Raw genomic sequence first — 21,443 nt, 5'->3', positions numbered from 1 at the left:
CAGGTTTTATTCATGATGTAGCATGTATACGAATTTCCTTTCCGTTTAAAGCTGAATAATATTCGATTGCGTGTATGTACATACCACGTTTTGCTTATCTGTTTAATGCCAATGGACACTTGGCTTGCTTCCACCTTTTGACAATTGTGAACAGTGCTTCTGTGAACATGGCTGTGGCGATATCTCACAGAGACCCTGCTTTTACTTCTTTGGGGCATAGATGCAGAGGCGAAATTGCTGCATAGTAATTCCATTTCTCATTCTTCCAGAGCAACAGCACCATGTTACATACCCACCAACGGTGCACAAGTGTTCTGATTTCTCTACGTCCTTGTCCATACGTGTTATTTTCTGAATTTTGTTTTTGTGGTTATCTTTGCTTCTGATAGTAGTCATCCTAAAGGGCATAAGGTGGTTGAATTGACCCAATTTTGAGATCTTGGCCAGACTGGTCAGTCCTCCTTCTTAAACAGCCATTTAAGTCCCCACCCTTAACCACTCCCCTTATTGGGGTTCTCACACTCCAGGCTACTATCCATCCGCCTGCCCTAATCACTCCAGGGCCAAGTACCAGGCAACTAGGGACTGTCCTTATGCCCCAGAGCCTGCTGAAATTATTCAAACTAGTCAATCCTGAACCTGCTTGCCCAATCTCGCTCTTTCTGTACCACAGAAACTACAACAAAACCCTTTAGCAACAGTCCCACCCCCTCTCTTGGCCTGTGGCCCATGTAGTGCTTTTCCTGAGTGGCCCTGCATGGTGTGCCTTGTGATTCCCGGAGAACTCTGAGTATAATAACTTTCTTGGTCTCTCTCTGTTGACTTGCATCTGGTAATATGACCAGATGTTATAGAAGCCACATGTTATGGGACTCAATCAGTATTTCTCAGACCGGCTGCACTGTAGACCACAGGGTCCCCCTCCCCCCACCCCAAGATCTGATTCAGTGGCCTGGAAGGAGTCTGTATTTTAGCCAGTTCTCTCATTTATTCTGATGTGGAGGCCCAGGGATCAGCTCTCCTACAAATCTGGGATTCTGTAATTATTAAGAGAGGAAAATAGAAATAAGGGAACAAAAATAGTCATGTTAATTAGATCTCTGCAGAGCCTGTTTACAAAGCCTGTCGTGCTCTTCCCCTCCGTGAACTGTCTCAGCAGTCTCAGGGAGGGGAGAGCGTTCTGTAATCTACAGGGGAGTCTGAGGGTGCCCTCCCAGGGTCAGAAGGCTTCTAAGGGAAAGGTAAGGATTTGACTTCTGGACGTCTGTTTTCAAAGCCACAGAATAAAGACAGCCAGGATGTAAGGAGCTGTCATCATTGTGGATGAGGACAAGAGAACAGACCTGCTAAAAATAAAACAAAAATACCGAGTTTTAGCTCTCTCAGTCACCGGCTTGCTTGAGTTTATGAAACACCCAGGTATCCTTTAGTGACGTGGGTCACGAGCAACTACAGTGGCTCCTGGACTCCAGGGGCATCCAAGCTTGAGGTCATTTCCAAAACACTGCGAGGTCTTCGAACATGGGGGTAATCACAGCTAGCCTGCCCGTTGGGAGTGCTGAGTTTCTCTTTACCCTGGCAAATCCAGTCTTTCAAGGGACACTGCTGCCTCTGCAGCCGGTGATTGATCTCTTCGGGCAGTGCTTCAGCAGCGGGGAGCAAATGCTGGCTGTGTGCAGAAGGCTCCACTGTCTCCCTTCCGAGAGTTAGGGACAGACTGAGAAAGTTAGGCCCAGGCTCCTGGGAAAGGACAGACGCGAATCCACACAGGCCCTCCTTCCAAGAGCAGATACATGTATAGCAAATGAGTGTGTAATGAGATTAATAAGTTAGATATTAGAAGTTGACCTTTGACCCTCCCCCTAATGCACCCACCCATTGGCAAATGGGAGGGATCGGCTTACTCGAGCATATGAGGGATCCCCTGAGCACCTGTAGAGTGTCAGTCAGGCACCGTGAGAAGGGCTCAGATGGCTAAGGGACCTGTCCCAATGTCCACTCATTTATAAGAGACAGAGCCCAAGCATGAGGCCCCTGGAAGATGAATTCTGTGAAGGTAGGTGTCCCACCGGAAGCAGTGCCCTGCACAGGGTGCATGACACCTAACCCAGGGGCCTATGACTTCAGAGCCCGCGCAGTTCTTCTCATGGAGCTCAGGGGGCCAGTACTCAGTGCTCCCTGCCTGGGTCCAGCACAGCCAGAAGCGGAGACCTGGCTGTGAGTCAACACTGCAGGTTGGAAAGATCCGGGCCTCGGACAGTCCTCATGCCAAGGAAGCCTGGCACCAGGAGCTCCTTGATTTGATGGGAAATTCAAAAATAGAAGCATATGAAGAGCTCTCAGCACAGCCCCCGCCCGGCCCGCCTGTGGCTGGGGAAGCACCCTCTGGCACAGTTTTTATTTGCAAGTCCCCCTCGTGACCTAATTTAAATCCTTTCATTTGTGTGATAAATGAAAATGCCAAACTGGGGGCCCATCAGGCTCTCTGCCCTCCCTGAAAGATACCTAGGTCTCTTGGCTGCCTGGGGGTGACAGGGGAGGTGACATCTCTATGGAACCCAACTGAAGACACCCTCACAGACATAGCTGGTGCGAATTTCCTCTGCTCTCTGGGGGACATTTACAGCCCATCAATGACCCTAAGGAAGGAGAAGTGAAGGAGCCCTTCTGGACTAAAGAAGAGGCAAAATGGCGTCCCCTAGAGGATGGCAGCATTAGAATCACCGGGGACCTAATGTAATCTGGAGTCTGCCTTCAGAAGTTCTGATTTGGCAAGTCTTAGTGGAGGAGCCAGGGTTCTGGATTTTTAACAGCCACCCGCATCCCTGGAGTGGGTTAAGATATGGGTGGATGGGAGCTGGGGTTTGGCCTGAGTTGAATCCTGATCCATCTACCTGCCCTGTGGTTTTAGAAAAGTCACAAAACCTCTGTAAGCCTCTGTTTCTTTACAAAGAACAATATCTACTTCATAGGTTATGGGGAGCATTAAGTGATATAACGTTTCCTTGGTGTTCAGAAAGCAATTAAAAGTTGGATATTATTAAGAGGCTTATAAACAACTGACTGNCCTAGAGGATGGCAGCATTAGAATCACCGGGGACCTAATGTAATCTGGAGTCTGCCTTCAGAAGTTCTGATTCAGCAAGTCTTAGTGGAGGAGCCAGGGTTCTGGATTTTTAACAGCCACCCGCACCCCTGGAGTGGGTTAAGATATGGGTGGATGGGAGCTGGGGTTTGGCCTGAGTTGAATCCTGATCCATCTGCCTGCCCTGTGGTTTTAGAAAAGTCACAAAACCTCTGTAAGCCTCTGTTTCTTTACAAAGAACAGTATCTACTTCATAGGTTATAGGGAGCATTAAGTGATACAACGTTTCCTTGGTGTTCAGAAAGCAATTAAAAGTTGGATATTATTAAGAGGCTTATAAACAACTGTTTTTTTTTAAAAGATTTTATCTATTTATTTGACAGAGAGACAGCCAGCGAGAGAGGGAACACAAGCAGAGGGAGTGGGAGAGGAAGAAGCAGGCTCATAGCAGAGGAGCCTGATGTGGGGCTCGATCCCAGAATGCCGGGATCACGCCCTGAGCCAAAGGCAGACGCTTAACCGCTGTGCCACCCAGGCGCCCCTAAACAACTGACTTTTTAAAAATTTTTTAAAAGATTTTATTTATTTATTTGAGAGAGTGCGCNGGGGAGTGGGAGAGGAAGAAGCAGGCTCACAGCAGAGGAGCCTGATGTGGGGCTCGATCCCAGAACGCCGGATCACGCCCTGAGCCGAAGGCAGATGCTTAACCGCTGTGCCACCCAGGCGCCCCTAAACAACTGACTTTTTAAAATTTTTTTTAAAGATTTTATTTATTTATTTGAGAGAGTGCGCGCACCTGCAAGAGAGAGAGCATAAGCAGGGGGAGCAGCAGGCAGAGGGAGAAGCAGACTCCTTGCTGAGCAGGGAGCCTGAAGCAGGGCTCGATCCCAGGCCCCTGAAATCATGACCTAAGCCGAAGGCAGACGCTTAACCAACTGAGCCACCCAGGCGTCCAACAACTGACTTTTAGAAAGACATTCTGTTTTGTTTTGGAGGAAGCTTCCAGCCACGCACTAGACCTGGAGGCCGAAGCTTTGGGTTCAGGGTCCTCCCCGGCATTCTCTGAGTCTGTGACCAGTTTCCCAACCTCTCCAACCCCTCAAAGCATCCATTTCCTCATCTGTAAAATGGGAACCCACCTAACACCTACCATGCCAGGTTGTTGTGAGGACGAAAGGAAAAGCCTGGTATGAAAAATGCAGAAGTTATAAAGCACTATGTAGATTAGCTATTGTTTGTATAATAGCAGAAAAGGAACAGAATGAGTTCCAAAGTGTCGCCTGTCAGGGGCCCTGATGACCTGCTTTCCCGAGCATTACAGACTTATTTTCAGCTGCAGCATCCATTTGTATGCAAACAGTTACTGTGCAGTAGGCCTTCGCCGCCGTCCTGCACGCGAGGTGCTAGCTGCAATCTCGTTTACATTATTAATTTGCTTAGTAAACCTTTTCAAGTCAAGTTCGCGTAGAGGTGAGCTGGGAAGCAGCCACAGCGTGGGAGCTTGCTCGGAAGGAAGAGAACTGCACAGCACACGCGTGGCCGGCTGGGCCAGCGCACATACTGCTCATTTGGAGATGCCAAGTCAGAAAAAAAGCCCCTGTGTTTTCGTTTGTTTGTTTAATTTTTAAATTCTTGTTATTGTTTATTTCATGGTTCTAGCTAACTTAGATCACCACCTGTATTAGTTTCTCGGGGCTTGCATCCTAATGTGTCGCGAACTGGGGGGCTTAAACCGACAGAAATGTATTGTCTGACAATTCTGGGAGCCAGAAGTCTAAATCAAGGTGTGGCTAGCGCCAGACTCCCTCTGAAATCTGTCGAAGATAACCTCCTTTGCCTCTTCCTGATTTCTGGCCTTTGCCAGCAAGCCTTGGTGTTCCTTAGTTTGGAAACACGTCACTCAAATCTCTGCGTCGGTCCGCAGATAGCCCCCTTCTGCAGATAGCCCCCTTCCCGCTGGGAGCTTCTGTGCTCTGCTTGTAAGGAAAGCATTTGTTGGAAGAAGGGCCCTCCCCACTCCAGTATGACCTTATCTGAACTTAATTAATTATATCTACAAGACCCTGTGTCCAAATTAGGTCACATTCTGAGGTACTGAGGGTTACGACTTCAACTTATCTTTTTGGGGGGGGACACGATTTAACCAATAATACCACCTCGCATACAGTTCTTTGTTTATTGGCTGAATATAAGCTTCCGGAGAGCAGGGATTCCTCCATTGTTTCCCTGTGTCTAGAGCAGAGTTGGACACGTGAAAGAGCTAAACCCTGACTTGTTAGATTGTTGAAGAATGACTCACGATATGCAGCCTGGGGCAAGAAATAAACATAAGGCTTTGGTTTGGATGGTCTTAGGTGTGAACATAATCACAGCTCCAGGGCTCTGTTTTTGTGCTGGTTTCTTAAGCTCTGAGGCTCTGCTTACTCGTTTCTACAACAGACGTGGCAATATTCCACAACATTATCATTTTCATTCTTAGGCTATAGCTATATCTGGTTCCACAGGCATTGTCTACAGGACATGATACCAATTCTCTAGCACCCAGTTTCACCTCTTTTCAATTTTTGGACCTTGAACAAAAATGCATCCTCTATGAGTTTCTGTTTTCCAGTCTGTAGAATGGGGTTGAATAGCAGCGCCCAACCTAATCACAGGATCTTTAGGAGACTGAGCTGGGGCCATGCATGAAAGCATTTTGGAAATTAACTAGATGTTGGATTCTTATTATCAATTTAAAGGTGCTATTAATACTATTCATTTATGTTGCCTCTTCATCAGGTTCAAAGAGCTTCATTTTCATTTATGTTAGTGATTCCTTTTTACAGATTGACTGAAGCCCAGAGAGGTTAAGTAATTTACATAAGATCACAGAGCCATTTGCAAGGCTAATGATAAAAGCCTCCCAACTCTTGACGCCCCCTTCACCCTGTCCCTTGTTCTCTGCCAGCCTTGTGATCACATGGGAGAGACCCAGTAATGAGGCCAGCAGTTTCCTCCATTTATGTAAATATAGGAAGGGACTCTGGCAACCTTTAATTAGTGCGTTTTACCTCCTCTTCTGCCCTGGTAGGCGTCTTTTTATGGATGACGACATAAAGATTGAATCAGTAGCCAGAACATAAGAATGGCAGGCCCTGTCTACCAGTCCTGAAGACCAGGGCTGTGTGATTGGGTTTCTAAGGCCATATGTGAGTCCCTCATCCCTGTCATTTGTGGGACAAAAAATCTCATGGCCTTTGAAATCAAACAAACCTGAATTTGAATCCTGGTGAGTTTGAAGCTGTGTGATCTAAGAACAATGCTTGATCTGTGCAGTTATTTTCCTCTTGTGTAACATGGAGATTAAACAAGGATAAGGGTTAAATGAGATAATGTATGACTAGCACTTAGCTCTTCGCACCAAGTAGGAATTCAGCAAATGCTTGCTACTTAGCTTCCCTGCCTCGTCTTGAACCAGAACCTCCCCTAATTCACACCCTGTGGAGCAGCAGCCCAGACAGGTGCCCAGTCCTGTTTCCTCCTCTCTGCCTCCTCCAAAGCCTCCATCCCCTGCCCCCATGCACTAGCTAGGGTTGCTAGTGCTCGTTCAGGACATGGCTTTCTCCTTGAGGACCTCTGCTTCTGGGTCCACCTCACTCTGGGTTGGACCCAAGCTTGGAAAAATCCCTAGGACATTGCAATATGAGCTTCTGACATCTCCAGCTACTGTCTTTCCAGAATCACTCTTCTCTTTCTTTCTGGCCATCATGGAACACCCCGGGTGCCTCACAGTCCAAGCTGGGGATTGTAAGACCACCTCCTCTCCGTCCCAGCTGTCAAGGAGCACATGTATTCCTCATTCAATCAGTCCACTAATGTTTCAGTCACACATTCAGCAAACCTCTATAGAGCATACTCTGCCAGGACATGCTGGGCACTGGGCGAACAGAATGAATAAGGCTGTGGCTGAACACTCAGTGGTGGAGAGGAATGGCTGTGAGTGGTGGAGGGGGCAGGACAGGACAAATGCCAGGCCCATCCAGGTGAGGCCCTGGCTCCTCCCTGCAGCATCTGCGTCCCCTTGGCTGCTCTGACACCAGAGGCTCAGCAGCCCAAGGAACTGTTGGGTTCCTTCCTTGTGACAAGGGTTCAAACCACAATGAATATTTATAGGATGTGGTTAAGAGATTATCTTAATGTGTGTTTCAAGTTCATTGACATCCAAACTCAGACTCTGTTCAAGAGCAACTGCGTGCCCCCAGAGTATTAGGGAACACACTACTGTGTGGGTTCCGGGGGTCCACTGCCCCCTAAGGTTTTATTCGGATATGAAAATACTTGAAGATTCTGACTCAGGCTCAATGTACGCTCACTAATGATAATTAATTACAATAAATACGATGATATAAAAACTCCTGTTTGTGGAGTGCTTATCATATCCTGGCTTCTAAGTACTTATACGTGACTCCTTTGGTCCTCACAGTAGCCATATGAGATAGGGAACACTCCTGTCCCCTTGGTAGAGAAGGGGAAAATGAGGCACAGAAAACCTCTGTAACCCGCTCTATATGGTACAGTTAGGAAATAGCAAAGCAAGGATTTGAATCCAGTCAGTTATGCCTTAAATTGATTATGTGCTTGCACTTGGGACCTCACAAGGATTGATTTATTCAATCCTCAGTGCAACTTTATGAGGAAGGTGTAATTATTCCCATTTTACAGATGAGGAAACAAAAGCATAGTGATGAATAACTTACTTGCTCAAGACCCTAAAACTAGTAAGTGGGGAGTGTTGGGGCGGAGTGCTTGGCCACCACGTGATAGAGCTTCAGTAACGTGGCTTTGCCCCAACCTCAACCACAGCTGAAGCCTTTTGATTTCCACCTCGGTTTTCTAAGACTCATAGGACCTCTGAGCCCTAAAATGAAGCCAGTTTATTTCCTCACTGGCTCACTCCCAGATGGCTGCTCCTCTCACCCCTGGGATCTGCCATGGGCTCTACATTCCTGGAATATAACAACATGCCATTAGCATTTAAAATTCTATTTTCCAAAGCATGTCCCATGTGAGAATTCACTTAATTCTCCAGCACATCCAATGAGGATAAGAAAGGTTGGGATTGGTGGCTCTTTCACACTGAAGAGGAAGCAGAGGGTTCGGGGGACAGAGCTCTTCCCCACAGTCACACTGTTCATCAACAGAGCCAGGACCAGAACCCAAATCACTGGTTTTCTTTGTCAATGCTGATTTTCCTGTTTGCTTCCTTTCCCTAAATTGGAAAAAACTGATCTCCCCTAGGTTTCTCCATAAGTTTTGTCTAATACCTGTAATCTGATGTCTCCCATGTCTTGATGCTTTTACCACTGGAAAAGTCAGGCATGGTTGTTTGTCGTCTTCTTGCCCAAGCTTACTTATCCAGCTGGAAGGAGGGCCCTGAGCTCAACTGCTGTAATCTCTTAGAAAGACTTTAACATACTTCCCTCAAATTCCTTTTGAAATGGTGTGTGCCATTTTTCTGTATCCTTACCCCATTTCTCAGCTGCTGGGCTGCAAGGCCATGCTCTGTGTCACCTCCTATCCACTGTGAGTAGAACACTGTGCACACAAAGGCTGCTTTTCCCATCTCTAAAGCGGTTGGTGAGAATGACCCCAGAGGCCAGGAGACCAGCCAGGGATTGGATGACGTGATTAAAGATCATTCTCATTCTGTTCTTTAATGACTGTAAAACATGATGCTTTTTACTCAGAGTATGTCTTGTTCTACATGTCATCCCCTTTCAAATTGTGTTGTAATCCTCACTCCCACCACCAAGTAAAAGTGTGAAAATTATAACCAAGACGTTGGGACTCAACATACATAGTCAAGTAGCTGGTAGACAAACCAAATAGCTTCACTGGCAACTGAAATGAGGACAAAGGTCATTTCTAAGTAGAATATAAAGTAAACAAAGAGAATATTCTTAGCTGAGAAAATGGATTTCATACCATGCTTGCCAACATTTGTAAATCCCATTGCAAAGACTGTGTTCTTTGAGAATCAACAGTGGTGAACTGGGAATGGCACTGAGCTTGGACTCAGAAACTCTACATTCAAGCTGCAAATCCTACCCTCACTGGCACCGTGAGGCTGGACAAACCACGCTCTCTATCCTGATGCTCTTATCTATGAGAATCTTTTATGGGAAAGAACCATATTTTCCCCTCTCTCTGAGCCAGGTGAGCACAGCACCTGACCCTTAGTCCGAAGACCTATTCCGAGATGATTATTGTTGCTTATTGTTTAATGTCCATAAGGACAGTGCTGTACTCTGCTTTTTTATTTGCTCTTGAAAGAAAGGAAAAAGAAAGGAAGAAGCAAAGGAAAGAGAAAAAAGATGCCGAAGATTGAAAGGCATGAGCATTTTATGTAAATGCAACCTGGCTCGAGCCTGACCCGCCCGTAACGGTGTGACTTTACAGATAGAGGATAGACCAGCCATGCAAATTCTCTGCTCTGACAAATCACCACCTCACTGGTGAGTTTCCACATTTTAATATTTTCCATTATGAGAAACCTTTCTAGAAGCTTTTCAAAATCAGTTTCAAATTAAATGCAAAATGAACATAGTCAAAATCCTTGTAGGGTAGTGTTTCATTAAAAACCCAAATTTCTAAGACTGAAAGCTAGAAAATCGACAGGGAAAAAATGACAAGAAAATACATGAGCACTATTTTATATATGTGGTCGACCCTTGAACAATGCAGGCATTCAGAGTGCTGACCCCCTGTGCAGTCAAAAATCTTCATATAACGTTTGACTCCCCAGCACCTTAACTACTAATAGCTGACTGTTGACCACAAGACTGACTAATAAAATAAACAATTGATTAACACATTTTTTTATGTTATATGTTTTATATGATGTATTCTTACAATAAAGTAAGGTAGAGAAAAGAAAATGTTTTTGTGAAAATCCTAAGGAAGAGAAAATACATTTACAGTACTGTCCTGTATTTATCGAAAAACATCCCCTCATAAGTGGACCCAAGCAGTTCAAACTTCTGTTATTTAAAGGTCAACTGTATATGTATAATATATTATACATATAAGTGTATATGACATATATATTATATATTTTGTAGGGTGCAGTCCTTTTTAAGAAAACAATTTTGTTGGGGCGCCTGGGTGGCACAGCGGTTAAGCATCTGCCTTCGGCTAAGGGCGTGATCCTGGCGTTATGGGATCGAGCCCCACGTCGGGCTCCTCTGCTGGGAGCCTGCTTCTTCCTCTCCCACTCCCCCTGCTTGTGTTCCCTCTCTCTCTGGCTGTCTCTATCTCTGTCAAATAAATAAATAAAATCTTAAAAAAAAAAAGAAAGAAAAGAAAACAATTTTGTTCCAAAAGAGTTTGTAAGAAAGTTATTTGGAATTCAAAACACATTTTCTATATTAACAAAGGCAGAGATGGTTAGGTGTACTGTTTAGAAAACCATAACAGCTTACTAAATCAATAGCTGAAACTGTGTAATGATACAATCAATGATCAAAAATAATACAGGTTAATTTACTGAATACTTACCATGTAAGAGGACTGTGCCAAATTCCTTCCATACCTGATCTCATGCACTGATAATCTGCGAAGGAGGTACCTTAGCCTAGTTACAGGTGAAGAGAACAAGGGTTGGGAAGTCCGGTGACTTTCCAACCTCACAAAGCTCCTAAGTGTCTTAGTGAGCTTTTGGAGCCATGTTTGTCTGACTTATGTTTGAAACACCGCATTGCGCTTCTCTGAGATTATCGGATTCTATAAGATTCTCACCTCCTTTCCTCTAGCCCAGAAGAGAAGGTATTTTCCATTGAGGTCTCCCTTCCCCATGGCCCTCAATCCCTTTCCCTCTTGCCTCCTTGGGAATTTACTCCAACAGATATGTCCTCTGACAGTTTTTTCTGTAACTCCTGTCTCTGCCAGCTATTTTCTCTCCACCTATGAATCTGCTCAGGTGTGTTTCATCCCAAACAACCAACCAACCTAACTTCCCTTTGGACATTGGTCTCCTTTAGTTTGTGCTCTCTCCCTCTCCTTCCCTTCTCAGCCAAGATTCTTAACACTGCCTCTCCTGTTAACCTCCCGTTAACCTCACACCCTTGTCATCCTGTTTCCACTGTATAGATCCCTGAGCCAGCTCTGGCCCTGGTCCCTAGTGATCACTCTGATGCCAGCCCCAGGGAGCACCCCACAGTCCTCACCTTGCTGCTGCTGCACTTGCACTTGACTGTGAGCTCTGCCTGCTTCTCCCACCCTCTGGACCCACAGCTTTCTGTGGACAGCACTGGCTTTTCAACTGTCTTCCTAGCAACCCAACTTCTTTTTGGATGCTTCTCTGTTTTTACTACATTGGCTCCTACTCCCACTGCCTTGTCATTGTATGCATTTCCCTACAATAACCTCATTCATACATCGTTTCAACATCCATTATTTGTCTGCTAAAAACTCCAAGGTCTGCGTCCCTAGTCCTAAGTGACACTAACAAACTGCTGGATAGCCCCAGGTAAATAACCCACAGGCACTTCAGAGAACCAGACCTCAACTCCATACTCCCCCGCTCCCCCACCATCCGACCCCATACATCTCTGTTTTGGTGGAAATCAGCATCAGCCATCTAATATCCAAGCTGGAATCTGAAATCATCCCACATTCCACCCTCCTCCTTCCCCCACTGGCCTCACATGATCAACCCCACTAATTTATCCCAAATTTGTCACCTTCTCTCCATCCCTAACAGAATGCCTTTGTCATCTGTTTCCTAGATCATTGTCAAAAAACAATCTTTTTATGTCCTGTTTCACCACCTCCAGTCCTTCCTCCATCATGCCTCTGGGAATGAAGCAGAAATCGGAATGCTTAACTTCCTTGTGGAAACCCCGTTAAAGCACCACCTTACCTGCTCATTAGCAAGGAGGCCCACCTATGACTTGTCTCTCCCCTACCTGTCCTACCTCACCACTCACCAGGATGCTCCTGCAGAGTGCCCCCCGTGACAGTGACCCGATTTGTGTACCATACACAAAACTCTGTTCACAGGCTGTGCGTTTGCTCACACTGTTCCTCTCCATGGAATGATACGCCCTCCCGTTTGAGACTCATTCATTCTCCAGTACATTCCTCAGCAATCCTGTCTTCCAGGAATTATAACCATACTTTCTCATGGTAGGAGAGAAACCCTTCCCTTATACTCCGATAGCATCAGCTTTCCCCCCTACTACCACCACACCCAGCATGCTGTCCTATAATTATTTCTCTTCCTGCCTGTCCTCTTGGACAGTGAGTTCACTGAAAGCAGAAATCCTGCTTTGCTCATTTCTGTATTTCTGGTGTTTAGCATGGTACATACCACTGAGTGGGTGCTGAGTGAATTTTTGTTGGCTTCGATTAGATTTGTGAAGTTAACCTTAAGCCAGGATTTGGGGAATGAAAACTGATTCATGGCAGGTGCTTTAGTAGGGTGAGAAGAAGCTAAGCTAATTTTAGAGTGTCCCATTTGGGAGAAAGACCTCACCCACCCCCTACCCCCTGGCTGTGGCAGTGTCCAGTGTGAGGCCAGAATATCACGGCACTGTTGTGACTACTCAGATCCACTGGGGGAAAGCAGGGGGAGGGTGCCTACAAAAAGCTTTCCTCATCGGAGAGGGAAGTGAGTGCTCTCAACTGCTCTGCATCTTTCCTGTGTACACTTTGTTTGAAGGTACAACGTGTTTTGTCTGCTAGAGGAAGTCACTCATCGCCTGTCCAGACTCTGTCTTGGAGCATGACCCCAGCATTTGGCCCCCTGGTTAGTAATTAGGAGCGCCTGTTTCAAGTCTTGAGGAAAGCAGCTCCTTGCAATCACTTCTCTGCCACTTTGTGCCTATAAATTAATCCATCAAGAAGATGGTGTTTCCTCCCAACTCTTAAGGGATTCACACCACTTATGCAAACTCCTGGAGGCTTGAGTCGGAGTTTAGATGCCCTAATGAGTTCAGGAGTAGAGCTTTTTAAATGGCAGGCCTACATTTGCATATAGAACGATGTTGGTGCAGGCAGCGGTGGGATCTCAGGTCTGCCATTCCCTCAAGTGGCCCTGTGTCCTCACACTGAGAGAGGGAAACTCAAGTGGTCTGTTAAGTTGCCTGAACTCTGCTAATTCTCCATTTTCATTCTGTGGAAGCCTCCCCTGAATCTGAGTAGGTTAGACCCAACTCAGCCTCTTTATAATGCATTTAATCATTCCTTCATTTATTCATCCACCATCATTACTATCATGCACCTGGTCTGTGCAACAAAGCCAGCAGTCACAGAAGGACAGGACTCTACCAAGGGAGGGGCTGACATCCTGGCTCTACCCTTTTTCCAGGCAATGCTTATAGACATCTAGCGCTCGTGAGATGAGGAGGAGATGGTAGGGAAAACAGTCCGTATTTACTGAACAGTGGAGGTCAGGGACAGCAAATAGATGGCACAGCTTCGGGACTCATTCCCATAATGCTCATGGAAGGTAATGTTAGTGGCATGCAAGTCAAGACACATCTGCTCTTTCTAGTGTAGATGGAAGAGGTGAAGTAGGATGAAAACGCATGGTCTTAGCATAATCACATCTAACCCTCCCCCTTGGGCAAGATATTTAACCCCTCAGAGCTTCAGATTCCTCAACTGTAATGTGACAATAATGGTATCTTACAGGGCTGTGAACTAATGCAGGTAAGGTACCTAGCATCGTGCTCATTGTTAAGTAAGTGCTTTACAAATGTTACTCTGTCCTCTACACCACAACTTTAGGCCCTTTGAACCATACAAAGATGACTAAGACAAGATCTTAAGTTATGTGCTGACAAACAGCTACTAGATACTTCAGTTAACAAGGATAGTCTGTATTAAACACCAGGAGAGTCACACCCTCAGGAAGTTTAGCAGGAGAGATGAGAACAGGGGAAGTAAAGGTAAAGCTATGGAGAAGAGCTAGAACAGATAAAAGAGAGATGAGATGGATGGATGGATGGAAGGAAGGACAGTTAGATAAACTGATAGATGATAAACAGATTACTGCAGGGAGATAGACACATGGACTTGTGTTAGAAAGACTCCTGTTATTATGTGGTGAATGAAAGGGATGGCTGGTTAAATGGTTTATTAAAAGGCATGATGTTGGGGCACCTGGGTGGCTCAGTCAGTTAAGCATCTGCCTTCAGTTCAGGTCGTAATCCCAAAGTCCTGGGATCGAGTCCCAGGTCGGGCTCCCTGCTCAGTGGGGAGCCTGGTCCTCCCTCTCCCTCTGTCCCTCCACCTGCTCATGTTCTCTCTCTTTCTCTCAAATTAATAAATAAAATCTTTTTTTAAAAAAAGGCATGAAGTCATGAATACTCGAGGGTATCATCCGTAGAGAAGATAGTTAGATACAGTAAGAGAGAGAGAGAGAGATAGTAGACATAGTAATTCAGCAGCAGATGGTATAGAATCAAAGGACCCTGGGGCTGAGCTATCAGCTAGCCCACTTCCCAGTTCATGTGAGAATCCTGTTCACAGCATCCCAGCTCCAGCGCTCTAGCCTCTGTGAGAGTGAAGAGCTTGCCACTGCCACGGCTCTGGAGAGGGCAGCTTGCATTTATTGATAGTCTGCTCAATGTCATGCTTTTCCTATACATTATCCCAAATCTGCTCAAGTGCCCCTGAGGTAGACATCATTATCCTCATTTTATAGAAGAACAAACTGAGGTACAAAAATCTAACATCTCAATCTGATGAAGGGACCCAGAATCCGCGCCGGGTCTTTGGGGCTCCAAAGCCTGCTGAGCCTGCTGAGCATATTTCTGCTTGTTGAAGCTCCTGGGCTGTCAGTCTTGTCCAGCCTGAGAACTCTCCCCTCAAAAACGCTTCTTAACAATAAAGAATCGTCTTGCCCACTTCCCAGTGCCTGCAGGACTCTCATGCCTTGCTTTATTTTTTTTTCAATCCGGCACTTAGAACAGTCCATTGTAAATCTCATTTCTGTTTAAATTATGTTTTATAAATTCTTTCTTTGTTCTTTCTTTAAATTAGAAAGTATTATCAAAAGCTAATGGAAATCTTAAAGACTTGCTCTTGCTCTCATCCATGCTGACCTGAAAGAAGTCTATTATCTGTCTCATTGCACAATGCAATGTCTTCCCTCCAAAAGATGTATTAGTGTCTTTAGCTATTCAACGGATTCAACTGACTGAGCGTGGTTGGGTCATTGTAACTTGATTTATCTGACTCTTAAAGATTGTCCTTGATGGACTCAGGGCCTGGGTAGGGACTAACTAGGGAACCTCTCCAGGAGTCATGCCATCTGACCTTCCAAACCGAGACGGCATTAGATGACATCGTCACATTTGCCAAGCAAGGCTCCAGAAAGCAAAATGCCTTTGACTTAAAGGGATTCAAGAGTATGGTACATTCTTCATATCCTCCTTTGCAAACCTCTGTTGTCAAGCCCTGACGTAGCCAACAAGTTTAGAGAATTTTTATTGCAAACCTACCACGTCTCCGATATTGTGGAAGACACTGGGAATGTAAAGATAAGAGCCATTTCTTGTAATAAAGAAACTCTGAGGTGCAGACAAAACCAAAACCAAAAACAGACCCCAAAAATGGGCTATTTAACAGCTATCCCTTATAGGTGGTGACCACAGCTATTATAATAATCTAAACAAAGCGATGTAGGAACACAATCAGTGTAGGGATATTCTCTACAACATGTGCAATATTAAGAATTTCGACATCTATTTGAATACCTCCAAGTCGCGGTGTCCTCAGTACGCCACAAAACAATTTATTTCTTTGAAGGGCAATCTAAGACACTGGTTTAGAATATAGGCTCTGGAGCCATAACATTTGGGTGCATTGTTCTCTGTGTCTCAGTTTCCTAAATAGTAAAATGGGGCAATAACAGTACTTATCTCATTGGGCTATTATGACGAAGAAATAAATTAATGCACGTAAGTACATTAATACTAGAGAACTTCCATGTTCTAGGTTGAAAGCCACCTCGGTCTAATATTTATCCAATAAACCCAGTGCCATCCCTTCCAGGGAACGACCTAAACTAGGCTCAAGTACCACACGAACACACTCAAAGCTGGTTGGCTCCATTGCAAAGGAAGGAAAGTTCTGTGATTCTCTTTATTTTTTTTATAGATTCTATTTATTTATTTATTTGAGAGAGAGTGTGTGCACGAGCAGGGGGGAGTGGCAGAGGGAGAGGGAGAAGCAGACTCCCCACTGAGCAGGGAACCCAAAGTATAGGGACTTGATGCTGAAACTCTGGGATCATAACCTGAGCCGAGGGCAGACACTTAACTGACTGAGCCCCCCAGGCACCCAGGTTCTGTCTTATTCTTAGAAAAAAATGCTACTGATCACACATCAATAGTGATCATGTTCACTTCCTGTAAAAAGACCGGAAGACCCAAAGATGGAGTTTGCCTATTACTTTACTTGGATTTTGTAACTAAAGGACTAGATCTTTACTGAGCAAGTTCCATTATGCAAAAGCCTCTGTTGTTGGTACAATAGGAATTGGAAAGATCAGTAAAAAACGGTTTCTCAGTGTGGGGTTTAGAACTTCAACTCTGATATGTGATTTAAATTTAAATCTCAGCTCTGCCATCTTCTAGATGTGCGACCTTGAGAAAATGACTTAAATTCACTGAGCTTAAAATTCCTCATCTATAAAATGAGATGATAATAATAATGCCTGTCACACAGTGTGGTTGTGGGAAATAAATGAGATGGTATTTTTAAGTTACCTGCCATGGAACCTAGAATGTAATAGATACCAAGTTAACATTGAGTACTTATTAACATCCTATAAGCTCAAAGTCTGATCCAGGGGGAGAGACAGAGACAGATGGATAGGTAAGAAACTATGATTATATCTCTGTTGTACACGGGTACTGTCTCTGTTGTACAGAGGTAGTGTACAACGGATAAACACAGAAGACAATGGGAGAAGATGAAAAGCAGGAAGAATTTATGCTTGAGGAGATCGTGTTGCATTACATGGTTGCAAACGGATAAGAAAGTTTTTCCTATCATTCATCTATTCATTCATTCAACAGCGTTTGTGCTGTGCCTCCAGGGAACACGAGGGTTTAATCTGCTTATTGGGGAGGGCAGAATTCCCAACAGAGACAACAGCAAGGCAAGAAAGTAAACAGAATGTGCAAGAAAGAGTAAGAATGCCATCATGGAAGGGAAGTAAGGTGAATGAGAAAAGCAGAAGACTGGAATAGCAGGAAGACTTTGAACGCTGCACTAAGGAATGTAGACTTTATTCTCTGTGCCAGTGGTTCTCAATCAGGGTGGTTTTGCAACACACACGCCTGCCCCCACCCCCTGTCTCCAGCCATGGGACTTTGGCTTTTGGGAATATCTGGTGACATTTTTGGTTGTCACAACCGGATGGTTGCCACTGGCATTTAGCGTGTAGAGGCAGGGATGCTGTTAAACATCTGGCAATGCACAGGAAATCCTCCTCTCCCCCATCCCCCTCCCCCCGCCCCGCCAAGAAAAGAATGATCTGGTCCAAACCGTTAATGGTGCTGAGGTTAAGAAACCCCACTCTATGCAGGAGAAGATGGAGCAGGTTTTAGAACTGGGTGAGACGATAAGCAATTAGTCTGATTCCTCTGAAGGACCGATGGTTGGGGAGAGGCTGGAGTCAGGGAGATCTGAGGAGAGGGATTAGGGATGGGTTGGGAAGAGGTGCTAATGAGGTGTTGCAAGGAGACAGCTGATGTGAGAGACCGTTCAGGGGAATAGCTACCCAAGGACATCCCCAGATCAACAATACTTTAAGGAAACAATGAGCGCACAATGGGAACTCAATAGGTACTACTCAATTTGTATTTCCTTCCAAATGTTTTTAAATAGACTGTCAATTTGGAACAATTTGAAACTTACAGAAATGTTGTGAGGATCGTACAGAGAATTTCCACATGCCCCTCACCCAGTTTCCCCTAATGTTGTGTGGTATGTGTAAAACAGCCCTTATAGAAGGTGTTAACCTTACATAAAACCAGGGTGCTTTTGTCGAATCTAAATGATAGACTTAATTTAGATTCCACCAGTTTTTCTGCTCAGGTCCTTTCTCTGTTCCAGGATCCAATCCAGGATGCCACGTTGCATTTAGCTTCTCTATATATTTTATGTGCATAGGCGTTTGTTGGAAAATAAATGCACTCCTAATGGTTCAAGGGAACTCCTCGCTAAAGTTTCTGAGCAGACTGAAATGAAGTAACATAGCTGTGGGCTCTGCTTGAAGTTCTCGGTAGCTCCTATCTTGACAGGGAATCAACTCTGCAACTGATGCTTTTATTCTGTAAATGAAATCACTAAATTAAGCTAAGCTGTAGATTTAAAAGATTTCCTTTAAAAAAATAATATTTATTTATTCGAGACCCGGAGGGGTGCAGAGGGAGAAGGAGGGAGAGAATCTCAAGCAGACTCCCCACTGAGCACAGAGCCCAGTGTGGGGCTCGATCTCATAACCCTGAGATCCTAACCTGAGCCGAAACCAAGAGGCAGATGCCCAATTGACTGAGCCACCCAGGTGCCCCAAAAAGGTTTCCTTTAAGAAGAATTGAATATCTTAATTTCATAGTATGAGATCCAAATTAAAAGAAGGTTCAACTTTCAGGTACTCATTTAAAAAAAAGAAATTTTTAAAAATTGTAAAACCAGGTTATAAAAACAGGTGAAGCCCTTTCAAACAACCCTTGGTAGCCAATATACGTGTTTAATATTTCTCAGCGAGCCCTCCAGTTAGACACCTTTTGTCTCTTCTGCCTGTTAGCTGGGGTAGCCCCCTACCAGAGTCGGCTCAGGGAAGCCAGGTGTGGGTCACCGGCCGCCTCGGGTCCTGCTTCTGCTGCCTTCCCTCCTCCTGCCTTTCCTTGCTATGTATCCCTCGGCCTTAGTTCTGGTTCTTCAAGGTCCTCACACCCACCTAGTTCCTGTACTTTTTATAAAAAATATGTTATGAATAGATGTTTGTTGGAGAAAATTAGAACCTACAAATAAGCCTAAAGGAGAAAATCGAGACTACCCACAGCCTTCCCACCAACCTATCCCGTTACTGCCCTGACATTCTGTTTTCTAAAATGCACATAGATACACACATGAGATTCTCATAAAAAGAGCTCTAGAAAGGCTCTAAAAAGGCTCTAAATTCTCTCTAAAAAGGCTCACGTGGCAATAATAGCATAACAAGGTGCAGCATTTGTGCACGCACCCAGGCAGTCGAGCCTCAGAATGTCCCATGCAGGAGTGCTGTTATTATCTTCCTCTCACAGATGAGGAAACCGAGGCATAGAGGGTGAGTTCCTGGCCTCAAATCACACAGCTGGGAAGCGGGGGAGCTGGGAGAGGAACAGGCTGTTCCAGAGCCTGGCAGGTTGCCCACCATACTAGATACCACACTGCATATTGTTTGATTGCTTTCTATTTGAAATGCATACTGAACATCCTTCTATGTCAACACGTATATTCTCCTTTTAAATTTTGTTATGTGTCCGATCTTATGCACAATGCTTCTGGAAATACCCTTAGCCGTAGTTGCAGTTATACGCCATCTTGAGTTATTCACCTCGTCTTTGTTTGTTTGTTTGTTTCCGTGACTCCTCAGGACATCTTTGCTTTCACTTCTGCCTCCCAGTCTCATCACCTCCATCCCTTCCTCCCACACCCACTCCCGGCTTCTACGCCCAGCATGCGTGCACACATACCCTCCCCTCTACTCACCTCTCCGCCTGCTCACTGCATAGCACGCCTTGCCACACCCCTCCTCTGCAGCGTGCTCCCCTCAGTCCTCCTGTGAGTGGAGAATGCTGCCTTCAAGACTAACGCCTCCCTGTGGAGTCCTCACCGACGTTTATACAGATGTTTACTTCGACAAGTATCTATTGGACATTCATTATTTACGGAGTATTCTGGGGACACCAAAGTATAGCTCCACTCCTCCAGAAGTGTGCAGTCCTAGTGAATAACTGAAAGGCCGGTAGAACCAACCAGAATGTTCACTATTAATGTACTGTATGTTTGTATTGTATCATACCGTGTTGTGTCGTATGGAGGTAGTAATCACCCAGGCTGGGAGCCAGCAGAAGGCAGCCATGAATGTCGATTGGAAGGCTTGAAGGTTTCCAGAGGAGGTGACCAAATGACCAAATGATTGTTAGGCACTTGTTCTGTCTCCAGTGAGTGTCACAGATGGCAATCTGGGAGACTAGATCCCAGGGGTCAGAGCCTTGAGCCCCAAATGTAAAGGGGAGTAGCATTAGGGTGACCGGACATAGTGGTTTTCCCAGAACTGAGCGGGAGTTCCCAGGACATAAGACTTTTAGTGCTCAAACCCAGAGAGTTCCAGAAACAAGGACAGGACAGGTTGGTCACCCGAAGTAGCAGTGGACAGTAGAGACCAAACTTACTGCCCTCGGGCAGTTCACATCCCAGAGAAGACAGCCAGACCACCCAGTCGTAAAGGAATAAAAGGGTAAGCACAATGGGGAAAGTGAGTCAGGGTAAGAGGTTAGGGAGGGACTGGAGTGCTAGGGCTTAGGGGAGTGGTCTACATTAGATTGAGTAGCTGGGGAAGGTCGTTCGATCCATTGTCCTTCAAGCAGAGGTGGGAAGGCAAGGAGAAAGAGAGTCTTATGGATACCTGGGACCAAACATTCCAGGCCAGGGCAACTCAAGCAGTGTGTTAGGGGCAAAGAGCCGGGCATGGGGTCAAGGAGGTGGCCAGGAGCCAACCCCACAGGGCCCTTTGGGTCATGGGAAGTCCCTGGGATTTCACTCCAAGAGAGAGAATGTTGGAAGGTTCAAGTACGTTTCATCTGGACCACTCTGGCTGCTGGGTGGGAACAGTGTAGGGAGGCAGCCGGGCAAGCAGGAAGGGCAATTAGGAGGCTGTTGCCATAATCCAGGAGGAGGAAAAATATGTATCAGACAGCAGAGGCCTCAGACAAGCCTCAGCTTAACATCAACCCATTCATCACTCGTGCAAATTACTTAACTTCTGTTAACCTTTAATCTTCTTATCTATGAAGTGGGGATTAACAAATTGTGAAAGGTAAATGAAATGATGTGTATGTATGAAAGAGACTTAGCAAAGTGCCAGCAGTTCTATTATGAAAATACTAGAATGCCATAGGAATTAAAATGTTAAATCGCTAATCTGATTCTTAAGGCGCACCGAAATCTGAGTGATTATTTAGACAGAAATGCATATTCCCGTGCACTGATCGCATTCTTGCCGCTCTGTGTTTGTGTCTACCCTTCTGATTGCAAGCAAGCACATTCACAACTTCCCACGTGTACTTAGCAGTTGGGTGCTGCTGTACCTTTG

General features: G+C 45.3%; 1 protein-coding gene and 1 pseudogene across 9 annotated transcripts in view; one reads left to right on the top strand and one right to left on the bottom strand.

Moving 5' to 3' along the window:
• Positions 1 to 8,687, bottom strand: part of LOC100473068 — a 101,033-nt pseudogene extending 92,346 nt beyond the window's left edge.
• The window catches only part of DAB1 (DAB adaptor protein 1), a 1,110,909-nt gene that overhangs the window by 586,252 nt on the left and 503,214 nt on the right, over positions 1 to 21,443 (top strand). The gene's annotated exons all lie outside the window — the stretch shown is intronic.

Source organism: Ailuropoda melanoleuca, chromosome 2 (genome assembly GCF_002007445.2).
Source record: "Ailuropoda melanoleuca isolate Jingjing chromosome 2, ASM200744v2, whole genome shotgun sequence".
NCBI lineage: Eukaryota > Metazoa > Chordata > Mammalia > Carnivora > Ursidae > Ailuropoda > Ailuropoda melanoleuca.
Note: the sequence above shows the minus strand (reverse complement) of the source record. Positions and strands in the feature narration are given on the sequence as shown.